Source organism: Periplaneta americana, chromosome 13 (assembly GCF_040183065.1).
Source record: "Periplaneta americana isolate PAMFEO1 chromosome 13, P.americana_PAMFEO1_priV1, whole genome shotgun sequence".
Classification (NCBI taxonomy): domain Eukaryota; kingdom Metazoa; phylum Arthropoda; class Insecta; order Blattodea; family Blattidae; genus Periplaneta; species Periplaneta americana.
In genome coordinates this window covers 128,120,316-128,133,365 of record NC_091129.1, presented here as the reverse complement: position 1 = coordinate 128,133,365, position 13,050 = coordinate 128,120,316, and the positions used below count along the sequence as shown (strand labels likewise).

The window sequence follows — 13,050 nt, the reverse complement described above, 5'->3', positions numbered from 1 at the left end:
TTTTAATAACCTTCTCAAGTGGTGAAAGAGACATGAGAAAGATCTGCCATTGCTCAAGTTGCATGACATATCTTATGCATTTCAGGAACAAGCACGCCTTGCGAATATTATTAGTAAAGTTGGCATGTTATTAAGAAATTGCTAGCCACCGATGTAGCTCTTTAAAACTCTAGTTTCAAACCAATGAACAATTCTCATCATGTTTCAGGAGAATAAATTTATTATAAAAAAAGTGTATTTCCATCTTTGAGTGTTTCGTTTAATGTAATTATCTTTAATCAAGTTATTAGAACATTAACATTACCATTATTTAATTATCATGATATTATTATGCTTTCCACATAGGTGTATGGAAAACTATTATAGTTACTAGTATGTAGTAACATACTAATTATTTGACTTTTCTAAGGTTATAAAACAAGCATTTACATGTAAGAATGTTTTGACAAGTACAAGAGAGAAAAATTGTAACATTTTGACATGAAAGATTTACTATGATATCACTCGTGGTACCATGGAAACAGAAGTATAAAGTGAACGTCATGCCCCATGGTTTTCCACACTTTCTGTCTTGCCCCATTCTAATGAACCCCAACCATCGTGCTCCATTTGCTAACTATTGGATAGGATGCATAAATCCCTCCTGAGTAGTATTTATTTAACTTTAAATCCATTCTTACCTAACCTAAAAATTATAGTACCAGTACCTATGTATATAAAAAAATGAAGGCATTTCAAACAATCCAAGAGATATCATAAATCTCCAGTCACCTTTATAATTAATACTGCCTACTGAACAACAAAAAGAAAGTAATATAAATATATTTAATTATTATAGAAATAGGTTACAAGTTACAGACATCTAAAATATTGATGAATATTCAAGAGGCGAAATATGTAATTATTTAATACTTGCAAAATCTCTTTCCTTTTGATTTAGTTAGTCATTCACAAAGGTCTTGCTCATTATAAAAACTAGGAGGCTTTAGGATAGGAGAAACAACATTATGGCATGTGCTGCTTAAGCAGGGAAATCTACGCTTAGTCAGATGACTAGTGTAGTGTAGTGTAGACTAAGTAAGAGGAATCGAAACTGGTCAGAGGGCTCAAGTCTTTTGAAGGATAGATAAGTGAATCTTGACCAAGTATAACCATTGTTCTGCTTGGCTCTAGTAGTAATAGTAATTTTGTGCTAGTAATAATAATAGCTGTTGTAATGAGGCTGTGGTAGCAGCAGCAATAGTAATAACTGCAGTGGTGGTGGTGGTGGTGGTGTAATAGTAGAGATAATGGTGATATTAACAATAGTGAATATTGGCAATAGCGATGTAGTGTGGTAATACAGCAATTAAAATGGTGTTCATGAAAATAAAGACTGCAGCAGTAATAAGTGTGGTCCTCTGCTTCTTTCTTCTCCATCTCTCTTCTTCTGTAGCAATCTTTCAAACAAATCAATCCTGGTACAAAAGAGCGTAAAGCTGTCCTCTATACAATGTTTTTATTTTTTATTTTAGTAGGTTATTCTAGGACACTTTATCAACAGTTTAGGTTGTTTAGTGTCTGAATGAGATGAAGGTGATAATGCCGGTGAAATGAGCCCTGGGTCCAGCACCGAAAGTTATCCAGCATTTGCTCATATTGGGTTGAGGGAAAACCCCGGAAAAAACCTCAACCAGGTAACTTGCCCCAACCGGGAATCGAACCCGGGCCACATGGTTTCGCGGCCAGACGTGCTAACCGTTACTCCACAGGTATGGACTATACAATGTTATCAGTGTGTTTAATAATCTGTTGTTTCTGAAACATTGTATAGGGGGAGTATGGGTCCTCACTACTTAGAATCGAGTATTATAAAATCTCTCATTTCTCCTGTGTATTTTATAATAGCAGACCTGTTTATTTAGTTCAAATGCCAATGTTGAATGTGCCCCTAGTTAAGTAACAGAATTTAAAAAATGCCAACTTCCTAATAATATCAATAGGTTTAATGTTATGTTTTATTTAACGACGCTCGCAACTGCAGAGGTTATATCAGCGTCGCCGGATGTGCCGGAATTTTGTCCCGCATGAGTTCTTTTACATGCTAGTAAATCTACTGACATGAGCCTGTCGCATTTAAGCACACTTAAATGCCATCGACCTGGCCCGGGATCGAACCCGCAACCTTGGGCATAGAAGGCCAGCGCTATACCAACTCGCCAACCAGGTCGACCAATAATATCAGTAGAAAAAACATATTCACACTCACCAGAAAGTTCATTTTCAGAAGCTGAGAAAAGTAGAAAAAAAATGAGAAAATCGGGATATTTGACATTTGACACTGACATTTCTTAAAAAAATATTTCGACAGTTTCCAGTCAAAAAATTCATTACTCGCATTTTGCAACTTTTGCCTTCTCTTTCTATTTGTAATTAAAAATATACAATTACAAAAGTCATTAATATAAGCAAACAGAAGAAATCTGAATTCAATTTGACATTACAGTAAATATTAATTAATTAATCAATCAATCAATCAATCAATCAAAACATTGGACTTTCTCCATTTATTTTCTAACGTGCCAGTAAAAGTCTGTGATGTTATTAACACTTTTATCTGAAATGTCGATAGCTTTGCAGTTTAATATGTGCTGCAAGTTCATAGTTGAATCTTATTTGCAGAGAACACATTTTGGTGATGTAGAGATCCCAATTCTGAAGAGATGCGCTGCCAAACAGTCATGTCCAGTTACTAGTCTGAAGATAGCCACTGCTGATCTTGGAGAATCAAGAATCAGACTTTTATTATTTAAAATTTCGCACCAATATTTATTTCCACTACTTTCTTATTTAATATTGCGCGTTTATAAATTTTTTTATTAATAATTCTGCTGAATAATACGAAATCTCACTATGAAACCTTAGTCGGATTGTGGGTCCTTTCTTTGCCAAAACAGTCTGCATTTTTATTTCCTTCTAATTCACAATGAGAAGATAAGGTAGTCACTGTAAAGCAACTATTTTTGTCTGTTTTTGTAGAGTGAAGATTTTCTGATGTTAATGAAACAATAGCCCAAAATTGCAGATTTTGAATCATAAAATAGTCTATGGCTACTTCGGTAAAAGAATTTATTCTGTAAATTAATTGCAGATTCTAATTCACCATCATAGTGTATAGTGTTCTCTTAGTGTAAGGTAAAAGCAATAATTACAACAAATACCTACTTCAGCAATATTATTTTCTTGCAGATATCCTTATGTAAATGTGTGACCAATCTGATTTTAGATATAATGCTAATAATTGCATTACTCTGTATTTGTGTTCTTTTTTCATATTTTCCAAACACTGAGATATTGTATTCAAAGTGGGAATCATGGTGTTGATGGTGAACTATAATTATTTTGTAAAAAAATTACTTCTTAAACAAATCTAGATTGTATTATTAAATTTCTGTTATGCTGGTCGTAGCTTTTCTAGTAATTATCATGTGACAGATATATTAATTTCTAAAACAATAAAATACAGTAACCATTTTTTTTTTTAATTTCTTATGAAATATGATCATTTTCTGTAATAATTTGTATGGTTGTTTTGGTGTTGATTTTACAGCTCCAATGATTATTCTAAGAACTTCATCTTGGACAGTTTCTAGTTTTTGTAAATGTGTTGTAGGTGTCACAATAAATGCTTCACATCTGTATAATAATAGAAGTTTAATATAAGTGCGCCTCGTCTCCACTATTAAACATTTAACAACAACATGTTAAATATAACATGTTTAATTTAACATGTATATGGACATTTCAAGTCTCAATTGACTTAACATGTTGACTGAGTATGTTGAAGTTAACACTTTTAACATGTTGGCGTGTTTTCCAGCAGCAATGGAAAACATGTCAAGTCAATTCATTTGCTCATGCAGCGTCGGTACAGTTCGGCAAAGTTCGTACAGTTTCCATAGCAACAACTAACTTCCGATTTTGTGGCACGTATCTTGATAATTTTTATACTATCATTGGTCCTTGGTGTTGGCTGTAAGTTGTTCGAAGTAATGGAGTGGACGAATAAAATTAATGCACTGATGGAAAGGCCTTGTTTGTGAGACGTGTCTGCAAAAGAATACAGAGACAAAACAAGGAAGGCCGACTGTTTTATAAAACTGGAATTATATTATTTAATTGTTCTCGAGAATACAATAGAGAGTTTTTGCACTCTCATCGTACGCTAAATGTTAATGCTATGTTGACGTCAGTAATGATCGTATTTGGTGATTTATGTTAATGTTCGTAAAACTTCGGAAAGAATAATTATATGATATTACCCACTCCTTTAACATCTATCATGTCGTAGGTCCTATGATAGTCAATCAATCGTGCTGTAATTTTTTTAATTGAGATGAAATGGCTACTCTTAAATCGTATCTTTCTTTGATGTAACAGGAAATATTTTTTCAGCACCATATTAAAATCGTGTTCTGAATTCTCAGCAAGTTTTTGAATCCAAAATGAATCTTCAACTTTAAGCTCGTTTAGAATGTCTTCTGCATAGTGCCTTTTACTAACATATTGCCACACCCACATTCTCATTTTCTTCCTTTTCAAGGCCTTCTAACAAGCAATAGAGGCAATTACAAAAGTCAAAACATTGTCCAAGGTTTGAAAATAAGACACTATCTACATTAAAGTCTCATAGACTGTTTATGGTGGACTACGCAAAAAAAAGTCAAGTTTAACATGTTTAACATTGTGGACAAGTGTTAAATGAAATTAACATTAACATGTTCAGTCAACATGTTGGGATGTTAATGGTAAACAATTTAACATTTAACATGTTGCTGTTAAATGTTTAATAGTGGAGACGAGCCTTAATACTGATCTTGAACATGTAACATCTGCTAAACACTCCACCATATTTAATGTGTGTCTTTCTTTTCAGTTACTTTGTCTATGTGACTTTTCCATGCTAATTTCTAATCAAAATTACAAACACGCAACCATGAACACAACCAGAGACAAGCAGTGGTCCAAGAAACAAGAGTGGATTCTTAACAACCATAACCCACAAAAAGAGGCAAGAGCAGCATTTGGATTGAAATTATACTATGACTGTTTAGCAGCCTACCTCTATAAAATTAATCTCTTCATATCAGAAGAATGCACACTTGTAGGCAGCTAGAATAAAAAATGAATGCCAACATATTTACCTGTAAGAAACACAACACCACAAAACAACAGGAAACTGATTTAAATAAAATGTACTGGGATGCTAGATTCACAATGAACTAGACATTTCATCTGGAAAGCCATTGGACGAAAATGAAGAGAAGATATATTTACAATCCTGATTCTGATTAATTTTATCTTATTTTAATACTGAACTCTGGTGTAGGCCTACTGTGACTTAACGAGAAGTCTTAATAAAAAAATGTTTTAATTATATTAATGTAAGTGTTGACACCTATCGATCTATGAGATAATTAAGATATACTCTGCATACTGCAACCAATATGCCCCATTTGAATCACAATATTGAGAAACCCCACATGCCCATTTTTTTTACGAAATTGAGTTATATATAATTTCGTATTCTAAACATGTAGACTCATACATTAAATATTCATTATATTTGGTCTCGCCATCCTCATTGAATATTAACACGACTACTATGAAGTAGTCAATGTGTATTATCACCATTAAATCGAGAAAAATTCGTTCCGGCACCGGGAATCGAACCCGGGACCTCTCAGCTCTGCGTGCTGAGGGCTCTTTCCAACTGAGCTATGCAGGGACACGATCCACGGTGCCGGTCAAACTCCTCTCATTGGTGATAATACCAGGGGAGGCTCGTACATAAGAGCTGCAGAGCTGCAGCACTCCCTGCTTTGACAGGAAAATAATAATAATATTTGTTTTAATTTGTAGAAGAATTGTTACAGCTTTTATTGGTAAATTGCTTTATATTTCATCTGGCCGGGAATATGTACTATTATCTTATGCATAATCTTTTTGCGCGTCAACTGTATTGGAATTGACACTGCATTCAAAGTCGTCCTGGGATCTACAGGGTGGGCAGCTCATAGAGAGTGTCTTACTTGGTCAGGGGGTAGAGAGGTGAAGGGAAGCAGAGGGAAACTGCCACTGTTAAAACCCATATTTCGCTGCAGTCGCTTGCAGAGCCAGGCCGTAAGGGAAGATCTTTCCTCCACTCCCATGTCGCTATTGTAATGCTACGTCAAATGGATTCTCTATTCCCTTGAAATTTAATGACAACATTTTTATTTTCTCTTCACATACTTATTGTTGTAGAATCTTATCGAGTTAATATAACGAAATTAATATTCTTTTTTGCCTTATTGTTACGTATATATCCAGTCTCCAGTAGAATCTTAGGATTTGCCTGAACTCAAAATGATTGCACGAGTAGAATCTTTTTGATACAGCACGTAAAATACGAAAGAGACTTCTTTTCCAGTTTTAGAACATTGTTGACCATCAGTATATCTGAGTGTTGCTTTGGTGTGACGTCTTAGTACCGTAACTTAACCAGTGCAAATGTGCAAGCATTAGAGTGTGTGAATTACAGAATATTAATTTTATTTTTCTCAACTTTCCCTCGCGGAGAAGATTGATGTAATGAAGTGAAATTACAGGGTCGTCCGTTACCCGACTTAAATCTTACTCAAGCTTCATCCAGCCGAAATAGTGCATATATGTAAGGAAGTATAACAATGAAATTTACGCTAAGCATTTGTGGTTACGTGGATGTGAACAAAAAAAAATTCTGTACTTTGTTTTCCTTGCCTCCTCTTCGGTGATGATACTGCATAGACTAGGAGTGGTGTGACAGATTTAGGACATTTGCCCCTAAAAATTAAAAAGCACGAAACTTCGCAGTCTCACCTGAAAAATGTTGTTTCATTGGCTATGTTAGGAAAAACTAATATTGCTGCGCAACTAAGTGAAATTAACAGAACAAACATTCGCAAACATAATCAAGAAATGAGAAAAAATCGTGAAATTATTTTTAAAAATATTGATTGTATCAAATTTTGTGGCCAATATGAACTTCCCCTTAGGGGACATGATGAAAAAACGATTCGAAGAACGCTGGTGTATTTCGTGAGTAATCTAAACGAGTCTCTCACAAATCATTTGGAACATGCCACTATTTAAAGGTAATTCTAAAACAATTCAGGATGAACTGGTAGATTGCATGTTGAGTGTCTGCCGATTTGAAATTCAGACTGAAATCGATGGTATCATTTTTTTTTTTTTTTTTTTTTTTTGCGATTATGGCAAATGATGCCACAGACATCTCCCAACTAAGTCAGGAAGTTCTGATTTTTCTATATGTAGTGCATTTATTTTTGTGCTATACTTATTAGTAATGATATCAAGAAGTGAAATTTGTATGTACCAAAATATACTGCAGCTCCCCCAATCCACAAGTTCACGAGCGCCACTGGATAATACACATTGACTACTTCATAGTAGTCGTGTTAATATTCAATGAGGATGGCGAGACCTCATATAATGAATATTCAATGTATTAAATATTTACAGTTATCACAAACTGTTGTTGAATATGGCCACAAAAGTCATTTAAATATGCGCTCCATATTGACTTACATAGGTTTAAATGCAGGTAGTAGGCCATAAAACAGTACAATGAGAGGAGTTTGACCGGCACCGTGGATCGTGTCCCGGCATAGCTCAGTTGGAAAGAGCCCTCAGCGCGCAGAGCTGAGAGATCCCGGGTTCGATTCCCGGTGCCAGAACGAATTTTTCTCGATTTAATGGTGATGTAGACACATGATATTATGAAGAGAAACCCCACATATTCTAATCAAGATTCATTTTAGCTAAAGTGTTAAGAAAAAAATAATATGAGCACAAATCTAGGACCTGAGATGTTTTTCGTATCTCCTGAAAAGTTTAGTTTTCTAGACATTGGGGTTTCTCAAATTCCTGTTCATTTGTCCACCGATCTAATATATTTTACTTGAACCAGTGCACTGAAAAAAGTTCATAGCTACATCATAAAGTTGTTGTTGTTGTTTTCTAATGCCAGGCGTTTGACAATAAAGTCATTTGACCTCTTGCACTCCAATATTTTTCAAAGATATTATCATAACTAGCCACTGAAGCACAGATTTTGAAGTGTTCCGAATCCATTTCTTGGTTTGAGTTGCACAATGGGCAGTTAGGGGACTGATATATTCCAATTCTATGCAGGTGTTTGGTCAAACAATCACGGCCTGTTGCCAATCTAAATGCAGCTACAGACGATTTTCGTGGTAAATCGGGAATTAACTGTGGATTTTGATGCAGAGAGTTCCATTTTTTCCCTTGGGATTGAGTTATCAAATTTTGTTTGTTGAAGTCTAAGTATGTAGATTTAATAAATCTCTTCACAGAGTAATATGTAGATTTAGTAACAGGTCTAAGTAGCAGTGCTGCCCTTCTTTGCTAAAGCATCCGCATTCTCGTTTCCCAGGATTCCACAATGGGATGGTATCCATTGGAACACAATTCTTTTATTGAATGATAATAATTGAGAGAGCATTTTAGTTATTTCTGCTGTTTGAGATGAAGGTGTGTGTTTAGAGACGATTGATAGAATAGCTGCTTTGGAGTCTGACAATATAACTGCATTCCTAAATTTATTGATGTGGCATAGAAGATTCCTGAGACATTCACTTATTGCAATGATTTCACCATCAAAACTTGTTGTTCCATATCCAAGAGATCTATAAAGTGAGAAGAGATAGCACGTAACACCTGCACCGGCACCTTGTTCTCTGGAGATCAAGGATCCGTCGGTGTATAAATGAAGCCAGTTTTGTGGAGGGTACCTAATATTAATTGTCTCTAAAGACAATTGTTTCAGCTTTTCAGTGTTTACTTCTGATTTCAGTATTTCTTCTGTCAAATTTAGATTATATTCAATATTTAATAGAGTTAAAGGGTTTGGTTTAATTTGTAAGTTTTCTTTTAAATTCGGGATATTGATTTTCTGTTTTAATTCTTGAACAATGGATATGAAACTTTTTTGAGTTTTCAATCTACAAAGAGGACTGTATGAATGCCAATTGTTACCTGGTAATCTGATAAGTTTTTCATATTGAATCAGTGCTTTTTCTTCTATTGTCATTTTGATGCTGTTAATATTAGTGAGGAATCTCATAGAATCTATTGGCATTGTTTTGATTCCACCAGTAATGAGTCTGAAGTTCACTGCATTGTCACAGTGCATGAAGTAGGTAAATCACTCAATATTAGTGTTACTTTTTTTCTTATATCAGCATCGTTTTAACATAAAACAAAATTTTCAAATGTAAGATTGAAGTGTTTTAGCTATTATAATTGGTAATTCTATTTCTAGTAAATAATGAATAATGCTGAAAACTTTGCAACCATTGCACATGAAAGATGTCACAGCATAAACATTTGTATGCTTTGAACCTCAGACAACAGAAAATAAGGATGAACTGGACCATATGTAGAGTGAAACACGTCCAGTAGGACAGACTAAATATATAGCTTAGGTTATCCAAGCTGTAATGCCTAGATGCTATTGCTCCATATAGGCTATATTATACAGTGCTCTTCTTTCACACTGTGGCACGGCGGCTCGCATGCGGCAGCAGCAGCTGGGACTCCCGCTGCCAATGCATAAGAATTGCACATGTTTGTGGCAACAGCAGGTTGTGTGAGTAAACAGCAGTCGCATTGAAGCCATTGTCTAGTTTGTTTCGTTCCTGTTCCATGCATATAAATGTACGAGTTTTAACCTGCTTTATGTTACGAGTGTTATCAGTGCTTGCGCAGTTTTCCACAATGCCTCAACACGATTACACATTCCCAGAAAGGATTTTTATGTAAGACACGTAGCCTATGTGACAAATTCTTGTAGGGAAGTTAGAAGGCAATTTGAAACACAATTTCCCGGTTTACCTATCCCACACAGAGAAACCGTGCGAAGACTTATGAACAAATTCAGAGAAACAGGACCGATTCGCGGTAGAAAGCGAAGAGTAACACGATCTCTTAATTTAAATAACTGTATGCGATTTTTATCTATGGGAGAACTTGAAAAATAAAGTGTATGCAACAAACCCCATACATTGGAAGAACTAAAAGAAAACATCAGGCGAGAAATTGACTCAATTTTGGAAATTGAACTCTCGAGTGTGAATGAAAATTTCCTGAGAAGATGCAAGAAATGTGTGTGTGTGGAGAAGGACCGTTTCCAACATCTCTTATGATAAGGTATATGCTTATTATGATTGTAATTGTAACTATAATTATGAGAATGTGAAGCAGTAGCAGGGAAGTTATAACTGTTTTGGTGGGAGTCCCAGCTACTATAGCCAGTGTGTGAGCTGATGTGCGCTGGCAGCAGTGTGAAAGAAAACACTGTATAACTGAATGTCAGCATTAAACTTACTCACGATTATCTCAAACGTCTGTTCAAAATTTCCAAAACCAAAGTGCAGAAAATCAGAGTTCACAGGAAATGAAAATAATTTTCTAGCTTCAAGGGGACTTTGCCTTGGTGTCCTATGCTAGAAAAAGAAGTACATAGGCCTAGGCCTACTCGATTTCTTTTTTGGGGTCAGGTGACTTAATATGTTGACATGAAAAGTTATAAAATTTGCTACAGGCCTACATTTGTAAGAAACAAATTATGAAAGTGAGAAAATCTTCACATTTCCTTCTGAAGAAGATAAATGTTAGGTAGAACAAGACCAAATTCTACAGAAACTGTCAACACTCACTGCTGATAAGCTGAACAAGCCTAAGAGTATCATTTCTCTAATCCCATCACCAAAGCAGAGCAATATAGCTACATACGGTACATACAGATCATTATGTTACAGTAGTGTTAAATATTTTCTGTAATAATTATATAGGCTATATTCAGGCTTCCTAATGTATCCAGCAGCATGATAAAAGTCCACTTGTAGTCTTTACCAATGACTCTCTATTGTGTCACATAGACATTTGATTCTAAGAAATGAATTACGTGCGTAGTGCTATGTAGGTTCTGGTACTTCGAGGGAAGGGCATAATTTTATTTATTTCTCAGAAGTAGAATACCTGTTTCAACACATCTTGTCACAATAACTAGACTCAAATCTGTCAGTGCCTTACTTACTTACTGGCTTTTAAGGAACCCGGAGGTTCATTGCTGCCCTCACATAAGCCCGCCATTGGTCCCTATCCTGAGCAAGATTAATCCATTCTCTATCAACATATCCCACCTCCCTCAAATCCATTTTAATATTACCTTCCCATCTATGTCTCGGTCTCCCTAAAGGTCTTTTTCCCTCCGGCCTCCCAACTAACACTCTATATGCATTTCTGGATTCGCCCATACGTGCTACATGCCCTGCCCATCTCATACGTCTGGATTTAATGTTCCTAATTATGTTAGGTGAAGAATACAATGTGTGCAGTTCTGTGTTGTGTAACTTTCTCCATTCTCCTGTAACTTCATCCCTTTTAGCCCCAAATATTTTCCTAAGCACCTTATTCTCAAACACCCTTAACCTATGTTCCTCTCTCAAAGTGAGAGTCCAAGTTTCACAACCATAAATAACAACCGGTAATAAAACTGTTTTATAAATTCTAACTTTCAGAGTTTTTGACAGCAGACTGGATGATAAAAGCTTTTCAACCGAAGTTTTAATTTTAAAGTGTAAAAAAAAAAAAAAAACAAAAAAAAAAACGAGAGTTCAAAATGGCTAATTAGCCTCTGTAGTTGCAATAGTACATGCCAGAATTTATACATTTTGACTACTTAGTGTAAAAAAAAAAGATGAGAATGAGTAGCCACTTAGACCTATCTATGAATTTGTTCACACTCACAGATAAGAGGCCTATTATATAAACGTTAGGCTAAACTAGCGCTGAGGTAGTTTCCTTCATACTCAGCTTATACATCTTGCACATACGAATCTGTGACAGGTTAGGTTTGGTTAGTTTAGGCTTTTGTTATGCCCTGCATATACAATCAACTGTAACTCCACAAAAATTCCCTTATAAATTCAACGATTTTCATTTCCGAAATTACCAGAACTACCTCAGCGTTAGTTATACCAAACGTTACAAGGTAACTTAGGTCTAAGTAACTAGAAAAAATAAAAAGTAAATAATTAAAATTACAGTAAGTAAAAATCTTTAATACCGGTACCGATAATGTGTATTTCAGCTATTCCATTCTGAACCTATTTAGTTAGGTCCTAAAACTTAAATATTACTGGTCTCAAATGGTATATAGGCCTACTTCAGTTTTATTCTGGCTTATATGTCAGATATAAAGGAATAAAAATAAATTGACATTTCTGAGTTTGGCTGTACACTCTGTAATCGTTTAATTAAATATTTGTCTTCCAGTGAAACAGATGTTTTTGTAAAAATGGTCTTAACTACTTATTGCAGTTGAAACCACTTACACAAAATTATGATTGCAGTAATTTCAATTAAACATTGATAAAAGCTACAGTAATTTAACAATGAAAGATCATACATTTCCATCATATTATAGAACTTGTAATTAAAGGCAACGATTTTAGAATTAAACTTTTAACATTTGTCAAACAATGCATTAACATCTCTATAGAAAGGATTAAGATTTGGGCTTGAACGAACTTTATTTCTCTAATTTTGTATCATCCATTTGATATGAAGCTGTTCATTGAATTTACCGATATCTCCCCATATGATGTCATTCAGAAAATCAATAATTTGGAAACCTCCCACTAGCAAGGAACTATGGGATCGTTACAACCTGTGCATCTCAATAAATACATTTTAATTCCTCTCCAGTTATGCAAAATTAATTGATCCACAAGGTTAAATTTGTTCTCTTGAACTATTCAAATACCGAAGACAGGGGAACACACTTAGCGAAGTGCTTCTGGGGTTGTTTGGATACACCAAGGGTGCATAGGTGAAGGAAGGACATCGGAATATGGCCACCCTTATTACCCACACCAAATTTAACCCAATACCAAAAATGACCCTAGATTGCACAAGCTTACAAGTGGGATACTTGTCGACTGA

The 13,050-nt window shown here is 35.0% G+C and overlaps 1 protein-coding gene across 13 annotated transcripts in view; it reads right to left on the bottom strand.

Annotated features, from left to right (window-relative positions):
• ewg (DNA-binding protein Ewg) overlaps positions 1–13,050 on the bottom strand; it is an 86,586-nt gene that overhangs the window by 72,975 nt on the left and 561 nt on the right. The gene's annotated exons all lie outside the window — the stretch shown is intronic.